Here is a 22,042-nt window from a genome sequence, read left to right as displayed (position 1 = left end):
TGAACCCTAAAAATACCACTGTACCCCAATACCCAAACCTAGCCCTAGCCCTGAACCCTAAAAATACCCCTGTACCCCCAAACCTAGCCCTGAACCCTTAAAATACCCCTGTACCCCCAAACCTACCCCTGAACCCTTAAATTACCCCAAAACCCAAACCTACCCCTGAACCCTTAAAATACCCCTGTACCCCAAAACCCACACCTACCCCTGAACTCTAAAAATACCCCTATACCCCCACACCCAAACCTAGCCCTAAAACTACCCCTGTACCCCATAATCCAAAACTATATCTGAACCCTTAAAATACCCAAACACCCCAAAACATATTCCTCAGTACCCCAAAACATATACCCCTATACCCATACTTACCTTATCCAAACATTAAAAAAAAAACATGCTTTTACCATTCATCCATTTACAACAAATTGCGTTGTAAATGTATGCGTGGTAAAACCATATAAAATGTAATGCCATGCATTATAATGGCATTGCGGAGTCATGGTATTTTCGTAATTTAAGTATGCGGAGTGATGGTATGCAGAAATAAAGTTGCGGAATAATGGGTGTTTACCCTCCCCCAGTAAGTACATTGGTGGCACGGCTGCCCACATCTCCAGCAACATACTCATATTTTTTCACCACCCATTTGAAAAATGCACAGGTCTCTCTCATTGATGGCCAGCACCGACATAGACTTTTAGACACACCTCCCGCCACAAGTTCTAGAATTGCGAACTTTAGAGCTGGGGAGCTACGTTCAAATCTCGGCATCAGCTCAACATCCTGTGATACCAGGCAAATCGCTTTGTCTCCCCGTGCCTACCACAAATGAATGTGTTTTTCTGTAATGTAAATTGTGCTCATGCCATGTTGTCGAGTTCGTGCTATATAATATTGCAAGGAAAAATAAAGTAGGGAAACTCGAGTTCACACACTACTGAACGCACACTCTTAAGTGAATCAGCATTGCACTGTGAATCTTAGCGTTTCACAGGCCAGTCACAGATAAGAAAGGCTATCAAAACTAAATCCTACAAAACAATATACTACTGGCCGGCAGCAATTCATACCCGGACAACGTCGGGACGGGCTGCTAGTACTTAATATAAAGGTGACATCACTGTCAAAATTGCTTTCTTCTTAGGGGTACCATTGTTGACCACAGTAATTCATGGAAGTTTCCCTTCTATTTTGCTTATGACCCTGTATTAGAATTCCTCACGACCATGTTGCTATGGCAGCAGCTGATCTTTGTGTAAACACCATATGGGAATATACTTCAAAGTGCTTCTAAAAGTGCTTTCTAAAGTGCATTTGTGCTTCAAAATTAGAAAAATAAATAAGTAAGTAATCACAATTGTACTTATCTTGATTATAAAAATCTTACAAAAATGTTTAAGCAAATTTCTGATTATAATTTATATAATTTGTCACTTTCCTAATTGGAGAAGGGGCTTAACATAATATTATTGTCATTGGTGGCTCGATTCAAGTTTTTATAGAGGGACAAAAATTAATCCTGATGACCAGTCTAATTTAAGGGACACACTCTCAGGGTACAGTCCTTTGGGGACCGAGATGAGAAAGCTGGGAAGTCTTAAATATATGTGCATTTAATTATGTAAATAGATATGTAAACATTGATGTTCTTGAAAAAGGGAGGTCTGAGATACATATATATATATATATATATATATATATATATATATATATTGGAGAGGTTAATCTTCAAGTCAAGGATATGGAACTATTAAAAGATATGTATGAGTTGGAAATTGGAGATACCAATGAAAGGAGTGACCATGTTGTTTTGAAAACATGTGGCGTCATGAACAAACGGGTCCAACACAGTGGTCTAAAGCTAAAAACCAAGTACAACCCCAATGTGCCTTATGACAATATTGAAGCATACAACATGGCGGTTATTTCTGACCTTAAGAGGACAAGAAAAAAATTCAAGATTTCGAAAAAGGAGAATCTTTCAAACGAGCAAAGAATAGCGCTAAAAACCCTGGAAGTTGATAGCTCAATTGTAATCAAGCCCTCCGATAAGGGGGGCAATGTCGTCATAATGGATTATGAAGACTACAAGCAGGAGGCAATGAGGCAGCTAACAGACATTACATGCTATGAACTAATAGATTGGGAAGTATATAGGAAAACCATCAAGGATTATCATATACTTCTAGGGGGATGGTACCATATTGGATTGTTAGATACGGATGAGTACAAATTTCTTAGAAAGGAGCAACCACGCATACCCTGCATCTATTTCCTCCCGAAGCTCCATAAGGACCCCACTACACCACCAGGGCGTCCGATAGTGTCATCGAATGGGGGACTATTGGAAAATACTTCTATTTCCTGGATCTGTATCTTGCTGAATATGTTAGCAATCTGAACACGTATTGCAAAGACAGTACAGATTTTTTGAAAAGGCTGCATGACATGAGATGGGAGGAAGGGTACTTGATGATAAGAATGGACATATGTTCTCTATATACATGCATTGACCAGAAGAAGGGTGTGGAGGCTTGTATGTACTATTTAAGGAGCAGGCATTTTGACCACTGGAACCACAACAAAATGTTAGAAACCATGATGCTTTATTGTTTACAGGAGAACATTTTTCTCTTTGAGAAATCTGTATACCGTCAGCGGTCAGGGACAGCGATGGGAACTTGTTTTGCCCCCAGCCTAGCGAACCTGTTCCTAGGCTGGTGGGAAGAACAACGAGTTTGGTCACAAGAATCCGAAATGTACACTGACCACATTATAATGTGGGTCAGGTACATTGACGATTTGTTTATAATTTGGAATGGTTCCAAGTTATTAGCCAAAGAATACATTGAACATCTGGAGGTTAACGATTTAAATCTACACCTTACCTACACCATCAGTGACAGCTATTGTGAGTTCTTAGACATAGCAGTTGAGATTAAAGACAACAATATCACAACCCGCCTGTTCCGCAAAGCAACTGCAGGTAATGCAGTACTGCACTCAGCGAGTCAACATCCCATACAGCTTATAAACAGCATACCATACGGCGAGCTATTAAGGGCTCGCCGCAATTGCAGTACCGATACTGATTTTGAAAAAGAGAAAGAAACCATGGTGAAACGGTTCAAGCAAAGAGGGTACTCAGATAAAACACTTGAGATAGCGCAACAAAAAGTGAAAGGCCTATCACATGAAAATGCCATATTCAAAATATCATCCAGTGCCATGAGAAAGAATGCCTTGAGCAAGACCAATGAGCCTAATGCACCACGTATGATAACCAACTTTAGTCGAGGGGCATGGAGACTGGAAATGATCATGAGGACACACTGGAACCTACTCATAGCAGATCCCATTATGGGGGCGCAAGTAGGATCAAGGCCACAGATGACTTACCGCAAGGCAAGATCCCCAAGGGACAAATTAGTGCACAGCTATCCAAGGGATGCTAGACAGACAAACTGGCTTAAATCCAATGGTTTCACAACATGCGGGATGTGCAAAGCGGATGCAATGGAAAAAACTGTAAAGAATATCAAATAGGTACGAGACAAAAAAGACCAATTAAACAAACCATCAACTGTAACAGTGAATTTACAGTCTACGTACTGGAGTGCCCTTGTGGCCTAATTAACAATCAGAGGGGGGAGAGAGAGAAATCAGAATGGATTCCTTCTCCCTGGGCATATTTAAATAAACAGTTAGAATCCACTCCTTGAGATTAAGGGTGTCTCCTCCACAGTGGGGAACACCTTTATGTTTTAGGTCCCCTCACACACCAACAGGCCCCTTGGTGTCATGCTTCATCATCGGGGTCATCGTACCCCTCTACGGGGTACGGCGTGCTGCAACCTACGGAGACGTGAGAGCACTTGTTAGACTATGTGTGGTGTTGGTGAGGGGGTATTTTGAATAAATGTGAGTGTATTGTGGGGTTTGGGAAATAGTGACAGTTAAAAAGAACCTGGCTCGTGGGGTGACTAGAAATTATTTAATAAGCCCCCGGGCTGGTGCGGTTAAAAATGAGGGTGAGAGGTCTATTGTCTATTGACCTACATTATCACCGGAGCCACGTAGGGATCGATCGGGAGATATTTCCTCGTAGAAATCGTGCTAGTTAGCACACCAGATCCTGACGTTTTGGCTCATGAGGTTTATCTACAACTCCAAAACAGTTGATCAATAGACAACGTCTTTTTTTGCTAGGTACATTACTTTTACCTGCACTGTAATTTTTCCTCACTTTTATTAGAAAATTCTGGTATTAGTTAGAGAAACGTGAGTAAGGTGGGGATTTGTGCACCCCGTCCTGAAGAAGGTGCTTTTGGCACCGAAACATGTCGACGAACACAAAAAGGAGGTAACGCACATTGTCAGCGTAGCGACCTCCCACCCTCATTTTTAACAGCACCAGCCCGGGGGCTTATTAAATAATTTTTAGTCACCCCACGAGCCAGGTTCTTTTTAACTATCACTATTTCCCAAACCCCACAATACACTCACATTTATTCAAAATACCCCCTCACCAACACCACACATAGTCTAACAAGTGCTCCCACGTCTCTGTAGGTCGCAGCACGCCGTACCCCGTAGAGGGGTACGATGACCCCGATGATGAAGCATGACACCAAGGGGCCTGTTGGTGTGTGAGGGGACCTAAAAACATAAAGGTGTGCCCTTGTGGCCTCCAGTACGTGGGAAGTACCAAACATCAATTGAAGGTCAGAATACTACAACACTTACGTGCAATAACCAACAAGGATCACAATTATCCCATGGCACTGCATTATGCTGAGAATCACAGTAGCAATAATGGAAGTCTAAAATTCTGGGGCATAGATAGGATCCTCTAACACATACGAGGCGGAGATCGAGAAACTAGATTAAGGGTTCTTGAGTCCAAATACATCATGGACATAGATAGCAAAATCCCTAGGGGGTTAAATTGTCAACACATATTGACAACTAAGTAGCAGGTAACTTAGCCCGGCATCCCTGTGAAATGATGAGCAAACAGTTAGGCATTTGCCAGTTTTTTAACAACCTACACATTTTAATGAGTGCAGCAATGATTCACAAGTAATTGAGATATCACAACCCAATGTAGGGGATGATTAATAACCACTATTGTGATGTAATGATGGGAGCAGGCTTGCCCCATTGGATATCTCATGTGCCATTGCGTAATCTCGAATTCTTTCTTTAGACAATTATCACTCAATAAAAACTCAGTACATTAGTTAAATAGACACTCACCTCATTTCCCCTGCACTGTTCCCTCATCCCTCACGATATGCACGCAAACACTAGGCTTGCCCCCCAAAGATCCTGCTGACTATAAATTACATTAATGACCCATGAGTCTACCGAAAACGGGAGAGCCCGATATAAATATTTGAATTCCTACCAACATATGTGGTTAAGAATTGTGCTGTATTCAACTATTGTTTAAAAACATTAAATCAATGTAGCAATACGCACTCAGTACGCCGTAATTACATTACCCACTAATCTGATAATAACGGGAGTAGCTGACTAATTGTTATGGTATATAATAGTACGTAATTATGCAGAATTCTGCTACATTAGGACATACCTAAACTGGGGCAGCTACATGCATTAAATGTGCGGAAAGTACATTACCCACAAACCATCATGTGAACACAGACGAGGTTGGGAAACTCGCGAATTAATGTAAAGCTTTTGGGAAGGTCAGCGAACATAGCAATATGTATAAAGAAGTAAGTCCTTACAAATGAGGTCTATAAATTGAAATGCAATGATATAAATTGTATATATGAAAAAGATGCGAGCAAGACATTGCAGTATTTTCTCTATGTCTGTTAACAGAGGAAGGACTTATATACTTGTAAATACAAAATGGGGGCTACTTGATAAAGGCAAAACGCCGAAACGCGTCGTCTTTAGTTGTTAAGTGCACAATAAAGTTTTTATGTGCGGATATATATATATATATATATATATATATACATATATATATATATATATATATATGTATATATTAGTAGCACTCTCGCTTTCTTCTTCACAAAAAGTAGACGGCACTCTGAGCTTAGATGTAGAAAGGTGATTTATTGGCAGACTCCCCTGCCCCCAAGACGACAGACGCATTTCGCCGTTAAGGCTTCCTTAGTGTCAACCAGTGCATTACAATAGACGCCATTATATCTCCGCCTTTCTACCACCATAGAGAAAGGACTAAGGTACCAAGTTGTTTGTGGCAGCCATCTTGCAGTGTACTTTTACACAGATACATCGCAAAAAAAACATTAGGAGTTATAATACGCGGAGTTTGGCGTCTGCAAAAGTGCTTGTGCAATTAAAAACAGTGTGGAATCACCCACTTAAAATTCAATGTATATCAAATTACATTGCGTAGCAAACATTGATCAACTTATAGGGACAGATGATAAGATGGTAACGGTTATGTACAGGATTACACCTCTTTAACTCCCGGGTATTGTTTTTCACATACATGATTCGACACAATCAAATATTGTTTCTCTCTACTGGAGTTTAAGGTGTTTAAGTCAATAATACTTTCTTATTATTTTGAAAAAACATTATTTCACACCGTATTTGTACATGTCCCTTTTTTTTCCCTTATGTTACATATGCTAGGATACGCAATTATTATACCGCCCTGTATGGGCAGTTTCAATAGTTGATCTATTCTCTCCTCCTCTCGTCTCGCCCTGAATGGGCCTAGGTGTCAATATAATTACATATTGGGTTATAACAGAATTGGGAGAGTGGGTAATGTTGGAATGATGTCCTATTGCCTGCATTTCTATTTCCTGTTTGAGTTCAGCAAGGTGCATGGAAAGCCACTATGTAGTTTAGACAGCTGCAATTGGGATATGGTTTCAAATGTCCAAATTTTTAACCTACTCTAGGTGTACCCAAAGTTCCTCATCGTTATTTAGCCCAGCAGGTTGCGTGGTCTGGAGGTCAATAATATATTTAGATTCCAGTGCCCTCAATGATCTTACTTTATCTCCACCCCGCTCTTTCCTCTCTAGTTGATCTATGAGGAAAAAAGTCAATAGATCCCTATTGCTATTATGGTGGGTTTCGAAGTGGCGAGCCACCGGATAGCTTTTATCTCTGTTAGTAATGGCACGCATGTGCTCTAAAATACGTTTTTTTGCCGGGTTGATGGTGCTCCCGATGTATCTCTTCGAGCATAGACAGACCAGGCAATATATCACAAATTCTGAATTACAATTCAGAAATTTAGTGATAGTTCTGGTGGGCAGTGGATCATTGGGTCTCCCCTCGTACTTGGTTCGCTTCTTGCTATACTTGCAAGCTTTGCAGTGCATGCAGGGGAAGAAGCACTGAACCGGTTTTGTTTTAGATGGTTTTGGGGGTCCTCGAATTGACTCCTCGTTAAATGGTCACCGAGGGACTGACAGCGTCTATAAGTTATAGATGGTTTGGGGGGTAACTTGTTTTTTAGGACTATGTCTGTTTTGAGGATATGCCAGTTGTTATTAAAAATTTGGACCAACTCTTTAGATCTCATATTATAAGTTGTGATCATTCTTGTCACTTTCTCAGACTCCATTGTTTTGTTCTTGTTTTTTTAAGAGGTCCCTTCTGTCTGTGAGCTCTACTCTCTTAGAGGCATCCGTTAGTGATGTTCTCGAATAGCCTCTTTCCAAAAATCTGGATACAGCTGCATCCTGTGCCTGTAAAAAGTCACTGTAATCCGAACAGTTCCTCTTCAGGCGGAGTAATTCACCGAAAGGAATATTCCTTATCATACTTTTAGGATGGTGACTTGCCGCATGAAGTACGGTATTGCCCGCTGTCGGTTTTCGGTAGAGTTTTGTTTGTATAGAGCCCCCTGCTATGAAGACCTCTAAATCGAGATAGTGTACGGATCGGTCACTGATTGTACTCGTGAATCTTAAATTGAGGCCGTTGTCGTTTAGTGTTGCGACGTACTACTCAGCCGAGGACCTGTCGCTCCGCCAAACCACAAACAGGTCATCAATATATCTTGTCCAGATCATAATATGATCCAACCATTTTTCATTGGTCCCCCCCAGGCCACGTGCTTCTCCCACCAGCCCACGAACAGGTTCGCGTTGCTGGGAGCGAAGCACGTGCCCATGGCGGTCCCCCTGGTTTGGCGACACATCACACCTGCAAACAGAAAGATGTTATTGTAGAGGCAGAACTCTATCATTTTGAGAAGCATACGATTATGTTGATGGTATTGTATGTTTTTCTTCCCAAGAAACCATTTTATTGCTGAGAGTCCCTCTTGGTGTCCAATACAGGTATATAAATTGGCGACATCTAGGGTAATCAGGAGCATATCCGTTTCCCACTTGATGCTGTCAATGAGCCTCAAAAAGTCTTGGGTAACCCTCACAAAAGAAGGCAGATCTTTAACAAAGGGGGACAGGTAGTTGTCAATAAACCTGGATGTAGCTTCCATGAGACTTCCTATTGAGGAGACAATAGGTCTCCCTGGTGGATTTTTAATGTCTTTGTGCACCTTTGGCAGGTGATAGAATGTTGGAATTATTGGATGCTCACAAAATAAGTACTCAAATTCACTTTTACTGAGCATCCCTTCATCCCTCCACCCTTTCAACAATGCGTGATAATCCAGGGTGCATTTTTCAAAATCCTTTTTGTTGATCATCAAATAGCAGTCTCTATCCTGCAGTTGTTTTAAGGCTTCTTGTTTATACTTGGCTTTGCTGAAAATCACAATGTTCCCCCCTTTTGTCTGAGGGTTTTATTTCAATTGAACTGTCCTCCTTCAGTGGCTTGCCATTCCATTCGCGAGATGTTAGAATTTTTTCTTGTTAGTTCCATATTTTTAGTTGTCATTTTGTCCAGATCTTGTAGGATCGCATCGTTAAAGACATCAATGGCATCATGTGTGACATGCGGTAAGAATCTTGATTTCCGTTTAAGATTGCTTGGATCTCTTTTCTGTATGATTTCTTCCCTTCTCAGTGTTTCGATTGAGCTAGGGACTTCATCCATGCCTGCTAAAGTATGTGTTACTGTGAGAAGTGGCAGGTCGTTGTAAGTGAGAGCGTTTCCGGATTCCTCCATTCCCTCCGGAATAGATGTTAGTCCTCATTGTAAACGAGATGCAAATATTTTGTTCAGTTTTAATTTTCGCACAAACTTAAAGATATCAATTCCAGTTTGTACTGGGTCAAACTTCGCCGTTGGGCAGAAGGTCATTCCTCTCTTTAGAACTGTTTCTTCATGTTTCGTCAGTTTTCTCTCCGAGAGGTTTATTATGGTGTTCTCTTGTTTTACCATCTCCCCCTCCTGCCTCTGCTGCGGGTTACCATAGGTGGTGCACCTTGCACGGCCCCTTCTTCCGCGCCTGGTTTTCCTCCTCTTTTTGCTAATGGTTTCTTTGGCATTTGGGACTGAGGTCGTAGTCGCGTTTCCTTCATGACCTGGAATTAGTCTAAAAAAGGAACTGCGGTAATGGTTCCAGTGCCTTTTCTCCCGCTTTTGTTGCTTCTAGTTGCCTCGTCTTCCGAGGCCGATGCCTCAGATTCTGATGTGACTGTTTCGGCTACAGGTTGTGCCCCCTGGGCAAGTCTTTTTCTTGTTGCATCAAATTTTTTCGCAAAGGTGAGTATCCGACCAGTTAAATAGTCCTGCTCATCCCTTTGGAATGTCGACTGCTTCCTTTTCTTTATCCCGCTTTCATATTCTTTCAATCTTTTTTGCATAAGTACACGCGGGTCCTCAATGGTTTTAGTGTCCTTATCCTTAGCGATGATATCTTCCAGTCTCTGGATCTCTGCGAGGGCTTTGTCCCTATCGCTCCATGCATACTTAATCAACATCAACAGCATTCCTTTGCTGGAGTCCGCAGTATAGGCTGCCCAATCTTTTAATAGTTGCGGGTCTGGGTTTTCATAAGATGGAATTGTAAATATACGCAGACCCCTAGGGATCCTATTACAGTCTTCATAGCGCTGGAGCGACGTAGCCTCCCACCACTTCCGTATTTCTCGCTCTTGGATTTTTTCCAGTTGTTGGAATAGCAATTGCAGATTGCTCACAGGTGTTTGCGGGGTTCCCATGCCTTCTGGTTTTTTTGTTATAGCGTTCAGGCTCCTAAAGACATCTTCCGCTTCCCTCTCTCTTTCCGCTGTTATTGACATGATAGCGGGGGGAGAAGTTGCACACTCACTTCGCGCTGCGTGTATTAAACAGTTCGTGGGGTGTACTGCAGTTTACGGGGGTCTGCCACACTTGGCTCAAATAGCGGGACAGAGGTTTGATAATATTAAGTTCTTACAGTCGGGTTACTCGTGCGAGCAGTACTTACCCTCTCTGGATGTCCGCAGCAGGCAGCCGGCGTGCCACAGCCTCACAGATCCGGCAGGTTACAAGCAGGTTTCCTCCATGCGATATTAAATCCCGGTTCCACGATCTGGACACCTCTTCGGATTTTCTTAAAAACCTCGGGGCAAACGGCCACAATAACTTCCTGAACAGAACCGTCACCGCCGTCGCTCCGACCAACGTCCCGGGTGCTAGCGTCTTGCGGTGGTGAGCCGCATTAAATTAGTAACACTCTCGCTTTCTTCTTCACAAAAAGTAGACGGCACTCTGAGCTTAGATGTAGAAAGGTGATTTATTGGCAGACCCCCCTGCCCCCAAGACGACAGACGCGTTTCGCCATTAAGGCTTCCTCAGTGTCAACCAGTGCATTACAATAGACGCCAGTATATCTCCGCCTTTCTACCACCATAGAGAAAGGACTAAGGTACCAAGTTGTTTGTGGCAGCCATCTTGCAGTGTACTTTTACATAGATACATCGCAAAAAACATTAGGAGTTATAATACGTGGAGTTTGGTGTCTGCAAAAGTGCTTGTGCAATTGAAAACAGTGTGGAATCACCCACTTAAAATTCATTGTATATCACATTACATTGCGTAGCAAACATTGATCAACTTATAGGGACAGATGATAAGATGGTAACGGTTATGGACAGGGTTACACCTCTTTAACTCCCGGGTATTGTTTTTCACATACATGATTCGACACAATCAAATATTGTTTCTCTCTACTGGAGTTTAAGGTGTTTAAGTCAATAATACTTTCTTATTATTTTGAAAAAAACATTATTTCACACCGTATTTGTATATGTCCCTTTTTTCCCCCCTTATGTTACATATGTTAGGATACGCAATTATTATACCGCCCTGTATGGGCAGTTTCAATAGTTGATCTATTCTCTCCTCCTCTCAGTCAGCGGGACACATGCTGCGGGTACACAACAAAGGTTTTATTTACAATAAATCAAGCGCTTTCCTGCAGTCCGTGAAACGCTTTGGCAGATGCGTTTCTGGACGGAATGGCCGTCATCAGTGCCCGTCCCACAGGCTGATAGATTCTCGTGGGCTTCAGAGACCACTCCCTTAGAAGTAGTCTCTCGACTCCTCGTCCCACAGGCAGGTGTGTGGATTGTGCTGAGGATTCCAGGTCCACCGCATGATGGTAGTTGCAGTCCTCACGTGGTTTCTCATACAGTGATGTGGAACTCTGAATAAAATATATATAAGATAGACATCTAAAAAGGATGTGTTACATAATACAAGACAAGGAAATGCTATAAGTACCAACAGTATTGGTGAAACAGAGTCGGAAGGACAAGTCCAGATCTGTAAGCGACATGAGCCACCCGTGCGGGAGGGGCCACGTTCCCCCGCTAGATAGACAAGGAGATGGAGCAGGACACTAAGGTGGAAAAAATCAGGACCAACGGAATGGCTTAGGGATGTACAGACAACACTAGCCAAGAAGCAAGCCTCCTGAAGAGAACACTGCACATGAGTGTGTTACAGTAGGAACCCAAAGTAGAAGTGTTGAGAACACCTGCGCAGAAAGCAGCAGGGAGATAGGAAAAAACTCATGTTCGGTAAGTGCCCAGAAAATGAGGGCTGAAGGCAATGTACAGCATAGATGTATTTGGCGAAGACGCCACCGTCTATAGACAAGCCCAGACAGTGCTGAAGCTCGAGAAAGCACCACCCATTTCGGAGAGTGGGGGGTAGAACCAGTGAACGCGGAAGTGGAAGAGAGAATGCATGCACCGTATGATAGCTAACATGCCAGGGTGCACCCACACTACGCGCAGACACGAAGAGTTGTGCCGTGCAGTGGCCCCGCCTTTGCGTCATACGATGGCAGAGCATCAGCCATGAAAGAACTGTGTCGGAACAGAACAAGGGGTCCCAAGAGACAGTGGCTGGCTAAAAGAAGAGCAGCCAACATGGACAAAGAGGAACACAGTGAAGCTGAAAAACGCCTTTGGGAAGGCAGAGCCTCACGGTAGGGAACCCCTACTGAGGCTACAAAGTACTAAGGACAAGCATAGACCCCAACTTTAACTGAAAATGCAATAGAGCGACGCCAACGTGTGGGTCGCATAGCAGCAGAAAGAGGACAGACTGATCCACAGAAGAACCTCTGTGAAGAAGACTCCACAGGAGTGTACCAAGCCTTCCTTGTATGAAGGTAGCTACACAATAGCCAGCATACCCCACATAGCGTAAGTCTTAACCCCGGCAAGGGGGATCCTTTTGAGGGAAGCTCACCAACAGAGAACTGAAAGGAAGACAGAACCAGCTGACCAGCTGTACTGAACAAAGGCAAACAGGGCAGAGTAGCCGCTTAGACAATCTGGGTATTATGTCATGAACCCAGGATCCCAAACAAACAAGGCAATACTGCCTATACATAAGAAAAGCCACACAAAGTCATACAACATATGAAAAAGATAAGGCACAAGGACGAATAAGCTAAGCCACAAAGGCTAGAGAATCACGGGAGGCCAGACATGAGTCAGGAGACTGCTGAATCAGCGTGACAATCAAAAAGGTCCACGCCATTGAACGAATATGCTACTTACCAGTATGCATCTGTTCTTGGCATGTAGGGCTGCTGACATTCATATCTGTGCATAGATCGCCGCCTAGTGTTGGGTCCGGATGATTGCACATTGTTGTCCTGGATAAGTCTTCGAAGTATCACGGAATAGGTGGCTCCTCCCCTGGACTACAGTGCGCATGGGCATCCTCTCCATCCTCAGATTGTTTTTCGCCATTGTGGCAGAGATGGAGTGTAATACAGTGAGTGATGTCCATGCTACCTAGAAATTCTGAATGCTACAGCTGCAACAGGCGCCGGAGAGGAGGGTGGGCGATATGAATGTCAGCAGCCCTACATGCCAAGAACAGATGCATACTGGTAAGTAGCATATTCGGTTCGAGGCATGTGGGCTGCTGAATTCATATCTGTGCATAGATTGCATAGCACGTCCTCCTGTTAGCGGCAGCTGCCCGTGCCAGCTGCAGCAGTCTGAAAAAGAGTTTTGAGAACAGCCTGTCCTACAGCTGCCTGCTGTCTAGAGTGTACATCTGCACAGTAGTGTTTTGTAAATGTATGAACAGTGGACAATGTGGCTGCTCTACATATCTCCTCTAGTGGAATGTTCCCCAGGAAAGCCATGGATGCTCCTAACTTGTGCATGGAGTGTGCACGCGGAGGAATCGTTAAAGTGCGTTTAGCCTTTTCATAGCAAATTTGTATACATTTAACGATCCATCTGGCTATTCCTGATTTTGAAATGGGATTGCCTTTGTGCTGTGGAGCAAAGGCAACGAACAGTTGCTTCATTTTCCTGAAATCTTTAATTCTGTCTATATAATACATGAGGGCCCTCTTCACATCTAATGTGTGCAGGGATCTCTCTGCAACATTTTCTGGATTTGGGTAGAAAACTGGCAGTTCTATGGTTTGGTTGATGTGGAACTGCGAAATCGCCTTCGGCATAAACGTGGGGTTTGTACGTAAAACAACTCTGTTTGGGTGAACCTGTATGAATGGCTCTTGAATGGTTAGTGCCTGGAGTTCACTAACTCTTCTGAGTGAGGTAATGGCTACTAGGAAAGCCACTTTCCAGGTCAAAATTGAATCTCACATGAATGTAGAGGTTCAAAAGGTGGCCCCATGAGCCTTGTGAGGACCACATTTAGGTTCCAGACTGGTGAAGGTGGAAGTCTTGGAGGGATTACTCTCGAGTCCCTCAAGAAAGACTTTAATAGCAGGTACTCTGAATAGTGATAGGTGCTGCCTGTTTTGCAGCTAAGCTGCTATTGCGGATAGATGTATGCGGATGGAACTGTAAGCCAGATTACATCTGTATAAATGCAACAGATAACAAATAATGTTCTGAATAGACGCATCTAGGGGGTTAATGTCATTATTGTTGCAGTATATGACAAACCTTTTCCATTTTGCCGCATAACATGCTCTAGTCGTGGGTCTTCTTGCCTCCTTTATGATATTCATACAGTCTGGAGGCAAGTTGAGGTATCCAAATTCTAGGACCTCAGGAGCCAGATCGCTAGGTTGAGCTGTTGCGGATCTGGGTGCTGAATTTCGCCATGGCTCTGCGTCAAAAGTCTGGGTGTTAGTCGCAGCCTTTGATGCGGCACCACGGAAAGTTCTACGAGCGTGGTGTACCATGGTTGGCGTGCCCACGTTGGAGCGTCATTGAGTGTTGCCTCAGCTTGCGTGCCACTAGCGGTATCAATGGTGCTGGGGGAAAAGCGTACGCAAATTTGCCTGACCAGTTCATCCATATCGCGTTGCCCTGTGACTGCGGATGTGGGAACCTAGCGGCGAAGCTGTGGCATTTCGCGTTTTCCCTTGTGGCGAATAGGTCTATCTCTGGATGACCCCATTGCTGGAAGTACGTCTGGAGTACTGATGGATGTATCTCCCACTCGTGCATCTGGTGGCTGTGCCTGCTGAGCAGGTCCGCCATCTGGTTGTCCTTGCCCGGGAGGTGTTCCGCCATGAGGAACATGTTCCTCTGAATGGCCCACTTCCACATGCTCTGAGCCAGGTGAGACAACTGTGGAGAGTGTGTTCCTCCCTGCTTTTGTATGTAGTACATGGCAGTCATGTTGTCCGTCCGGATCAACACGACTTTGTTGCACAGATGTACCTTGAAAGCTTTCATTGCCATGAAGATTGCCATCAGCTCTAGAAGGTTGATGTGCATCTTCTTCTGCTGTGTCGTCCATAGTCCCTGCACTGTGTAATGGAGTGCATGAGCTCCCCATCCCTGGAGAGACGCGTCCGTTGTCAGTATTATCTGTGGTACAGGCTCTTGGAATGGTCGGCCCTTGCAAAGGTTTTGTGGATTCCACCAATGCAGAGAGTTGTATGACCGACCGCTCACCAACACTAGGTCTTTCAACTGCCCTTGAGCCTGGTTCCACTGACGTGCCAAGCACTCCTGAAGCGGGCGCATATGTAGTCTCGCGTGCGGGACTATGAAGATGCAGGAGGCCATCATGCCTATCAACTGCATGAACACCCTCGCCTGAAGCGAGTGTTGAGGTCTGAATTTTTGTATTAGCAATTGCATGCTGTGTATTCGCACTGAATTTGGCTGAGCTTTGGCTGCCAGAGTATCTATTGTCGCGCCCAGGTACTGCCGTACGTGGGCGGGTTGAAGATGTGACTTTGGGTAATTCAGTGAGAATCCCAGATCGTGAAGGAGGCGAAAGGTGTGGGACACGTGGCTGGCACACAGTTGGGCTGACTTCGCTTGAATAAGCCAGTCGTCCAGATAAGGGTAGACATGTATGTGCTGTCTCCTCAGGTGTGCCGCCACTGTCGCCAGACACTTAGTGAATACTCTGGGTGCCGTCGTCACACCCAAGGGGAGGACCTTGAACTGGTAGTGTTGATCCTGAATGGTGAACCGGAGATACTTTGTGTGAAGGGTGTACGGGTATGTGGAAGTACGCATCTTTGAGATCCAGTGTTGCGAGGAAATCTCCCTGACTTAAAAGCGGTAGGACTTGCTGTAAGGCGAGCATGTGAAAGTGCTCAACAGAATGTAGTGGTTCAGAGGTCTTAGGTCGAGTATGGGCCTGAGAGACCAGTCCTTTTTTGGAATTGAGAAGTACAGAGAGTACACCCCTGACCCTTGTTCCGCTAGAGGCACGAGCTCTATGGCTCCTTTTTGCAGCATACTGACGACCTCCTGCTGCAATAAGTGTAAGTGCTCTGCGGACATAGGACGGTGTTTTGGTGGTATGTTGGGTGGAGTGGCTGCAAGCTCTAGACAATACCCGTACTGTACAATATCTCTTACCCACCTGTCTGTGGTGATGGATTTCCATACAGACAGGAACTGTTGTAGTCTCCCCCCGACAGGTGTAAGATGGTCGGGGGGCAGTGACAAGGAGTCACTGTTTGGTATTGGCAGAGGATCTGGAGTTGTTGTTTCCTCTTCCTCTGCCCTTGATGTTATTTCCTCTATATCCACCTCTGGGATTTTTATTGTAGGTGGATTGTGTACCTCCCTTGTTATACTGTGTTCGTTGGGTGTTTTGGCCCTTGACGGTCCTCTGTTATTGGATCGACGAAAGGAACCACCCCGAAACTGCTGCAACTGCAGAGCCCCCATGGATTTTGCAGTTTCCGTGTCCTTTTTTATTTTTTCTAGGGTGGCATCCACCTCTGGGCCAAACAAGAAGTCAGTGTTAACTGGCTGATTAAGAATGGTGGTTTATATTTCTGGTTGGAAACCAGATATTCTCAACCAAGCATGTCGCCTTAGCATGACGCTAGTGTTTATAGCCCTAGCTGCAGTGTCAGCAGTGTCTAGTGCACACTTGATGGAAGCGTTGGAGATGAGCTTCCCTTCCTGAACTAACAGCTCTGCTCCTTCCTTGAATTGTTCTGGGAGATGCTGTAATATTGTCTCTAGAGTATCGTAGTGTGACCTGTCATATCTGGCCAGAAGCGCATGAGTATTAGCAATATGCCAGATGTTCGAAGCCTGTGCTGCCACTCTTTTGCCAGATGTTTTTAGTATCTTTGATTCTTTATCAGGCGGAGGCGCATCGCCTGTAGTCTGCGAGTTTGCCCTCTTTCTTGCATTTGCAACTACCATGGAGTCTAGAGGCAATTGTCCTTTAATATAGGCAGGATCTATGGGTGCCGGCCTATACTTCTTTTCTATCCTCGGGTTAACTACCCTTGCTCTAGTATTTTCTTTGAAAATGTCCTTGGCGTGTTTAAGAACACTCATGAGCATTGGTAGTGTATTTACACTTCTTTCGGAAGTTGAGAATGTGTCCACAAGGAAGTCCACTTCCACGGTATCACTATGAAGTTCAACGTCATGATTTAACGCAGCTCTTTCAATCAGAGCGTTGAAAGCTGTAGTATCTTCAGTTGGTGATGTTTTGACATTGAAGACCGTAGTATCAGGGTCATGTTGTGGGTTTCCTGGGTCAGCAGGGTCTGCCCATGGTTGGTTCTGATCATCACGATCAGTGTCCATCACATCGACATCACCATCATTATTATCGTCTCCTGCCCCTGCATCCGAGTATGTAGGGGAAAAGGATTGAGGGACTTGTATGTAGGGGAAAAGGATTGAGGGTCTTGCTCATAAGTCTGCAAGTGTTCGACCATCACTGGTGACGCAGGTGATCCCCTCTTTTTCTTTAGAGGAATCCTGAAAGACTCCATGGGCTTTTCTGGGACTATTTTGCTTTTGTAGACAGACAGTCTCCCCGTTTCCGAGTCGATGAACTGCCTCGGTTCCCGTTCATCGGCCTCTTTCGTAGGCCTTTGGGTTAATGCCGGTCTTTTTATGGGGTCGATGCCCTGTTTCGGCTCGAACATCTTCGGCCTCACTGCCGGTGGCAACCCGTATTTTATTGGCGCCGACGTTGCGAGCGCGGTGACCAACTTTGTAGTTGTGGCTTTCTTCGGTCCTGCCGTTGAAGCCTTGTCTCTGATTCTTTGAAGTGACTCTGTGACGTGCATGGCCATGACCTGGGCCTTATGCGCAGCGTCGGCATCTGACTTGGAACCGACGTTCGTCTCCGGTCCCGTCATCGATCGAGGATTGGTGCCCTGTCTCGATTCGAGCTGCGTAGCGGCTCCCTTCGGTGCCGGCGCCTTCGACTCGACGGCCTTCACCTTGGCCTTCGGCGCCCAGCTACTCGAGTCGAGGGCCTTCTGGAAGCTCCCCGCATCGAAGTCCCTCATCTGTTTCGTCGGCCCCGAGGGTTTTGAGGCCTTGGCGCCGACTAGAGCCAGTTGCACTTTCGGTTTCGATTTTGACTGTGCTGGCTTCGGTTTCGTTTTGCGGAGTTCAACCAAAGTTGGTTTCGAAACCGATGGCTCATTTAAAATGTTCAAAGCCGGGCTTTTTTGCGGGGCTGTTGAACTTGAAGGTAGATCTTGGGTAAGGCCTCGTGGCGATCCCTCGACCTGAGCCGTATTGATATTTTGTCCATCGGCCCCCGTATCGACGGTTGGGCCTAGCTCCTCTGCGCTATCTTCCTCGGCCCCAAGGGCCTGAACGTCGTCTCCTACCTCGTCGACGACTTCATAATCTTCCTCCTCTTCCAGATATTCCTCTTCATCGGCCCTTATAGTTGGATCCATGCTCGGATCCCTGCTCCGATGGTTCGTCTTGGTCCGGTAGCTCGACGACTTAATCGTCTCCGGTCCCGAAGATATTATCTGGTTCCGGCGCTCGCCTCTTCGATTCCAATCGAGCCGCGCGTCGGGTCCGAAGAGTCTTCTTTGATCTGAACTGGGCACAGGCCATACATTGGTCTTCATTGTGTTCCGGTGACAAGCATTTGTTGCACACAGGGTGGACGTCGTGGTGTGAAAATTTAGCGTTACAAAGCGGACACCTTTTGAAGAGGCCTCGACTCTCCATCGTCGATGAAACTCGATGCGAGAGGTGAAGGAAGCCTTCCGATAGTCGATGTCCTGTAGATAAAATGTTATCGATACCGATCGAAACGATACCGACGCTCGCGAAAGCCTTTTGGCTTTGAGAAAAAGTTTCCTAACTTGAGCTAAGATTTGAACATCCGAACCCAATGGCGGAAAAAAACAATCTGAGGATGGAGAGGATGCCCATGCGCACTGTAGTCCAGGGGAGGAGCCACCTATCCTGTGATACTTCGAAGACTTCTCCAGGACAACAATGTGCAATCATCCGGACCCAACACTAGGCGGCGATCTATGCACAGATATGAATTCAGCAGCCCACATGCCTCGAACTGGCAGATACCGAAGAGCGTCCCGAACATTGTCGGGAAAATAACAATCATGCAGCCATGCATGGCGGCGCAAAGCAACCGACTGGGCCATTGCCCTACTCACAGAGACTGTAGTGTCCAGGGCCGATCGAAGGGAAAATTGTGCCATTCCCAGACCATCAAGAAGAAGGCGACGCAGGTCAGCCAGGGGGCCCTTCTGGGAGAGAAGGAAGAAGGAGCTCAACCAAGTCCCAAAGGGCAAACGAAGCACGTGCGAACACGCAAGACTTGTTCAAGGCACGGATGCCCGCACTGGTGGAGGCAAAAATGTGGCGACCACATGTCTCCAGCTAGCGAGACTGCCTAGTGGGAGGTAGCAACGGCGGGGAAGAAGAAGGCTGCAGGGCGAACGCCGCCTGGACAACCAGACCTTGAGCTCTAGGGTAAAGGGACAAGCAAACAGGATCGTTTGGGGCCAGACGATACTGGCGAGCAATGGCCCGATCAACAGAGTCACAAGAGGAGGGCGGTGCCCAGGTACCAAGCAAGATGTCAAACAAAGACCCACTAAGGGCAAGCAAAGGTTCCACGTCCACAGGCTCAATGTGGAGGAGATCCAGCAAAGGATCAGAGGGCAGAGATACCAAAGATGGCTGCAAATGAAGAATATCTGCAGCCCTGCGAACTGCCCATGCGAAAGCCGCACTAGCCTCTGTCGCTATTCTGGGGGGCGACAATAAACCATCTGTCGGGGACGGTTGGAGGCTAACTCGTCCACTAGATAGTGGAGGAGCCTGAGGTTGATCCGAAGGCCATGGAACGCTAGGCACCTGCATCAAGGGGCACTGAAACTAGCCCGCGAGCAGTGAATCCAGAGGAATTTCATCCTCCTGTAACAGAGGAGCCGTAGGTGCCGGCACCGGCGTCGTATCGACGTTGAGAACCTCCAGAGGGGACTATCTGGGCGCGGTCCAACAGCGACTCGACCAACGCCTGCGGGGAGGAAAGAGGCCGACATGGCGTCGAACTCGGTGCCACTGCCGACGTCAGCGTAGGAAGCTGCACAGGGCTATGCGGAGCCTGGACGAGTGGGCTGAACGGACGGCTGGGATGCCCCTCCGGGCCATGTCCCGACACCGTAGCGACTTCGGAACCAGAGTCGATGCACATAGCCGGCGCAGAGGACGAATCCGCCGGTGAAGACCCGACATGAGTACCTTCCTCCTCTGTGGGACCCGAAGGCACTCCAGGGAGAGGGGGTGACCCGAAGAAAGACTGGAGAGCCCTTGAATAGGCCTCCATCTGGGTCCTTGTTGCTCCGACACCCGGAAAGGGTGGGTATGGAGGAGACGACTCCTGGGCGCCTGTGCCTGTTAAAGACAGAGAGCAGCGGGCACCAGCGTCATGTTTAAGGGAGGGCGACCTCCGTGACTTATGATTGTGCTTACCGGTCTCTGAACTACATCCGCGGGAACGACCCAGTGAGCATGCCTGATCCCGAGAGGGAGAGCAGCGGTGCTGGACCGGACAGCTGGGTGGCAGAAGTTTCATACGAAGCTGCCTGAGGGACTTTGATTTCATCTGTTGACAGGCGTCGCACTCTTCGTGGTGCACTCCTAGGCACCACAAACATATTGCATGCAGATCTGTGACAGACATTTGTCGCGCACAGGTCTCACACACTTTAAAGCCCAAAGGCATCGCACACTGTTCCCTGACGCCGAAGGCATCGAGAAGGCCTCAAAAACAGGCCAAGGAACCGCTGGTTTTCCTGGACCCGCATTGGGATGCGGAAAAGAAGAAAACTGATGACGTCAACGCACCGGGAGAGGCTTATATGGCTCTGCTGATGTCACGTCCGTGGACTACGTCAGGGCAGAGCCGTGCGGTGCCGCCCCCGACAGGCAGAGGTGCTGCTGCAGAAAGTTTTAAGGATCCAGTCTGACGCCTGGGGATATTCTAAGTTAAGGAATCTGCGGCTAGATGTCTCTATCAGGTTTCAGACACATATTTTTAGGGACTCCCCAGTGCCTTATGCACCAGTTTTTCAATGCTGTGCAGGAGTCCATTCCGCGGACCCATTCATGTATGGACAGGCCTGTGCGTTCCTCCAGTGTGTAGCAAGATCTCTCTTGGCCACCATATATGCTGTTGCAAGTAGGGAATGGACTGTGAGTTCATTATCCCCAATCAGACCAATTTTGGGGTCAAGTTCCACAGGGAACACACTACCAGCCCCATATGTCTGTTGACTGCCAACCAATATGCTTGTGCCCCGAGGCAGGTACAGATAGTGTGGTAAACGGGTACCCGAGGTGGAACCACACTGCAGACACACCGAGTCACGGGCTCGATCCATACGCCGGAGGCGTTCGGGAGAATAAAAAATCCTATGGAAATACTTGAAACTGAATCAAGAGAAGATGCATAGATAACGCAGGTACCCTCAAAGCCATTTCCTAGGGCCTTTTTCAAGCAGAAGATGAGGAAGGACTCACAGGAGGCGTGGTCATAGTCGGTAGAAAGATACAGGGTGCAGACATCATGATAATTCGACCACGGATATTTCAAGCTGAACTGGAGGCAATGCTGAAAAGCTGTGGGTTTCATCACACCCTTCTGGTCAGCATTCTCTCATTCAGTCCGAAAGAGGACACTTGGTTCCCGACCGGTGTGGGAAGGCCCCATGTGCATTAAGCATTGGTTGTCGGTCCTCGAAAAATATCTAATGACAAAGCATTGCAAAACATTGTTGAGGCACGGGCTGGTTCAAAATCTAACTGGGACAAAATCCAACTGTCTGAGCCAGAAAACAAAACTAAGCAAAAGACACACAATTGATGGACGGAATGCAGAACAAGTCAAAACATTTACCCCAGTCAAGAGATCTGGGTTAAATCCATCA

General features: G+C 46.2%; 1 protein-coding gene across 1 annotated transcript in view; it reads right to left on the bottom strand.

Annotated features, from left to right (window-relative positions):
* The window catches only part of OGFOD1 (2-oxoglutarate and iron dependent oxygenase domain containing 1), a 265,521-nt gene that overhangs the window by 98,501 nt on the left and 144,978 nt on the right, over positions 1–22,042 (bottom strand). The gene's annotated exons all lie outside the window — the stretch shown is intronic.

The sequence above is a fragment of the Lissotriton vulgaris genome, chromosome 12 (genome assembly GCF_964263255.1).
Source record: "Lissotriton vulgaris chromosome 12, aLisVul1.2, whole genome shotgun sequence".
NCBI classification, from domain to species: Eukaryota; Metazoa; Chordata; class Amphibia; order Caudata; family Salamandridae; genus Lissotriton; species Lissotriton vulgaris.
This window is presented reverse-complemented; position numbering and strand designations above follow the sequence as displayed.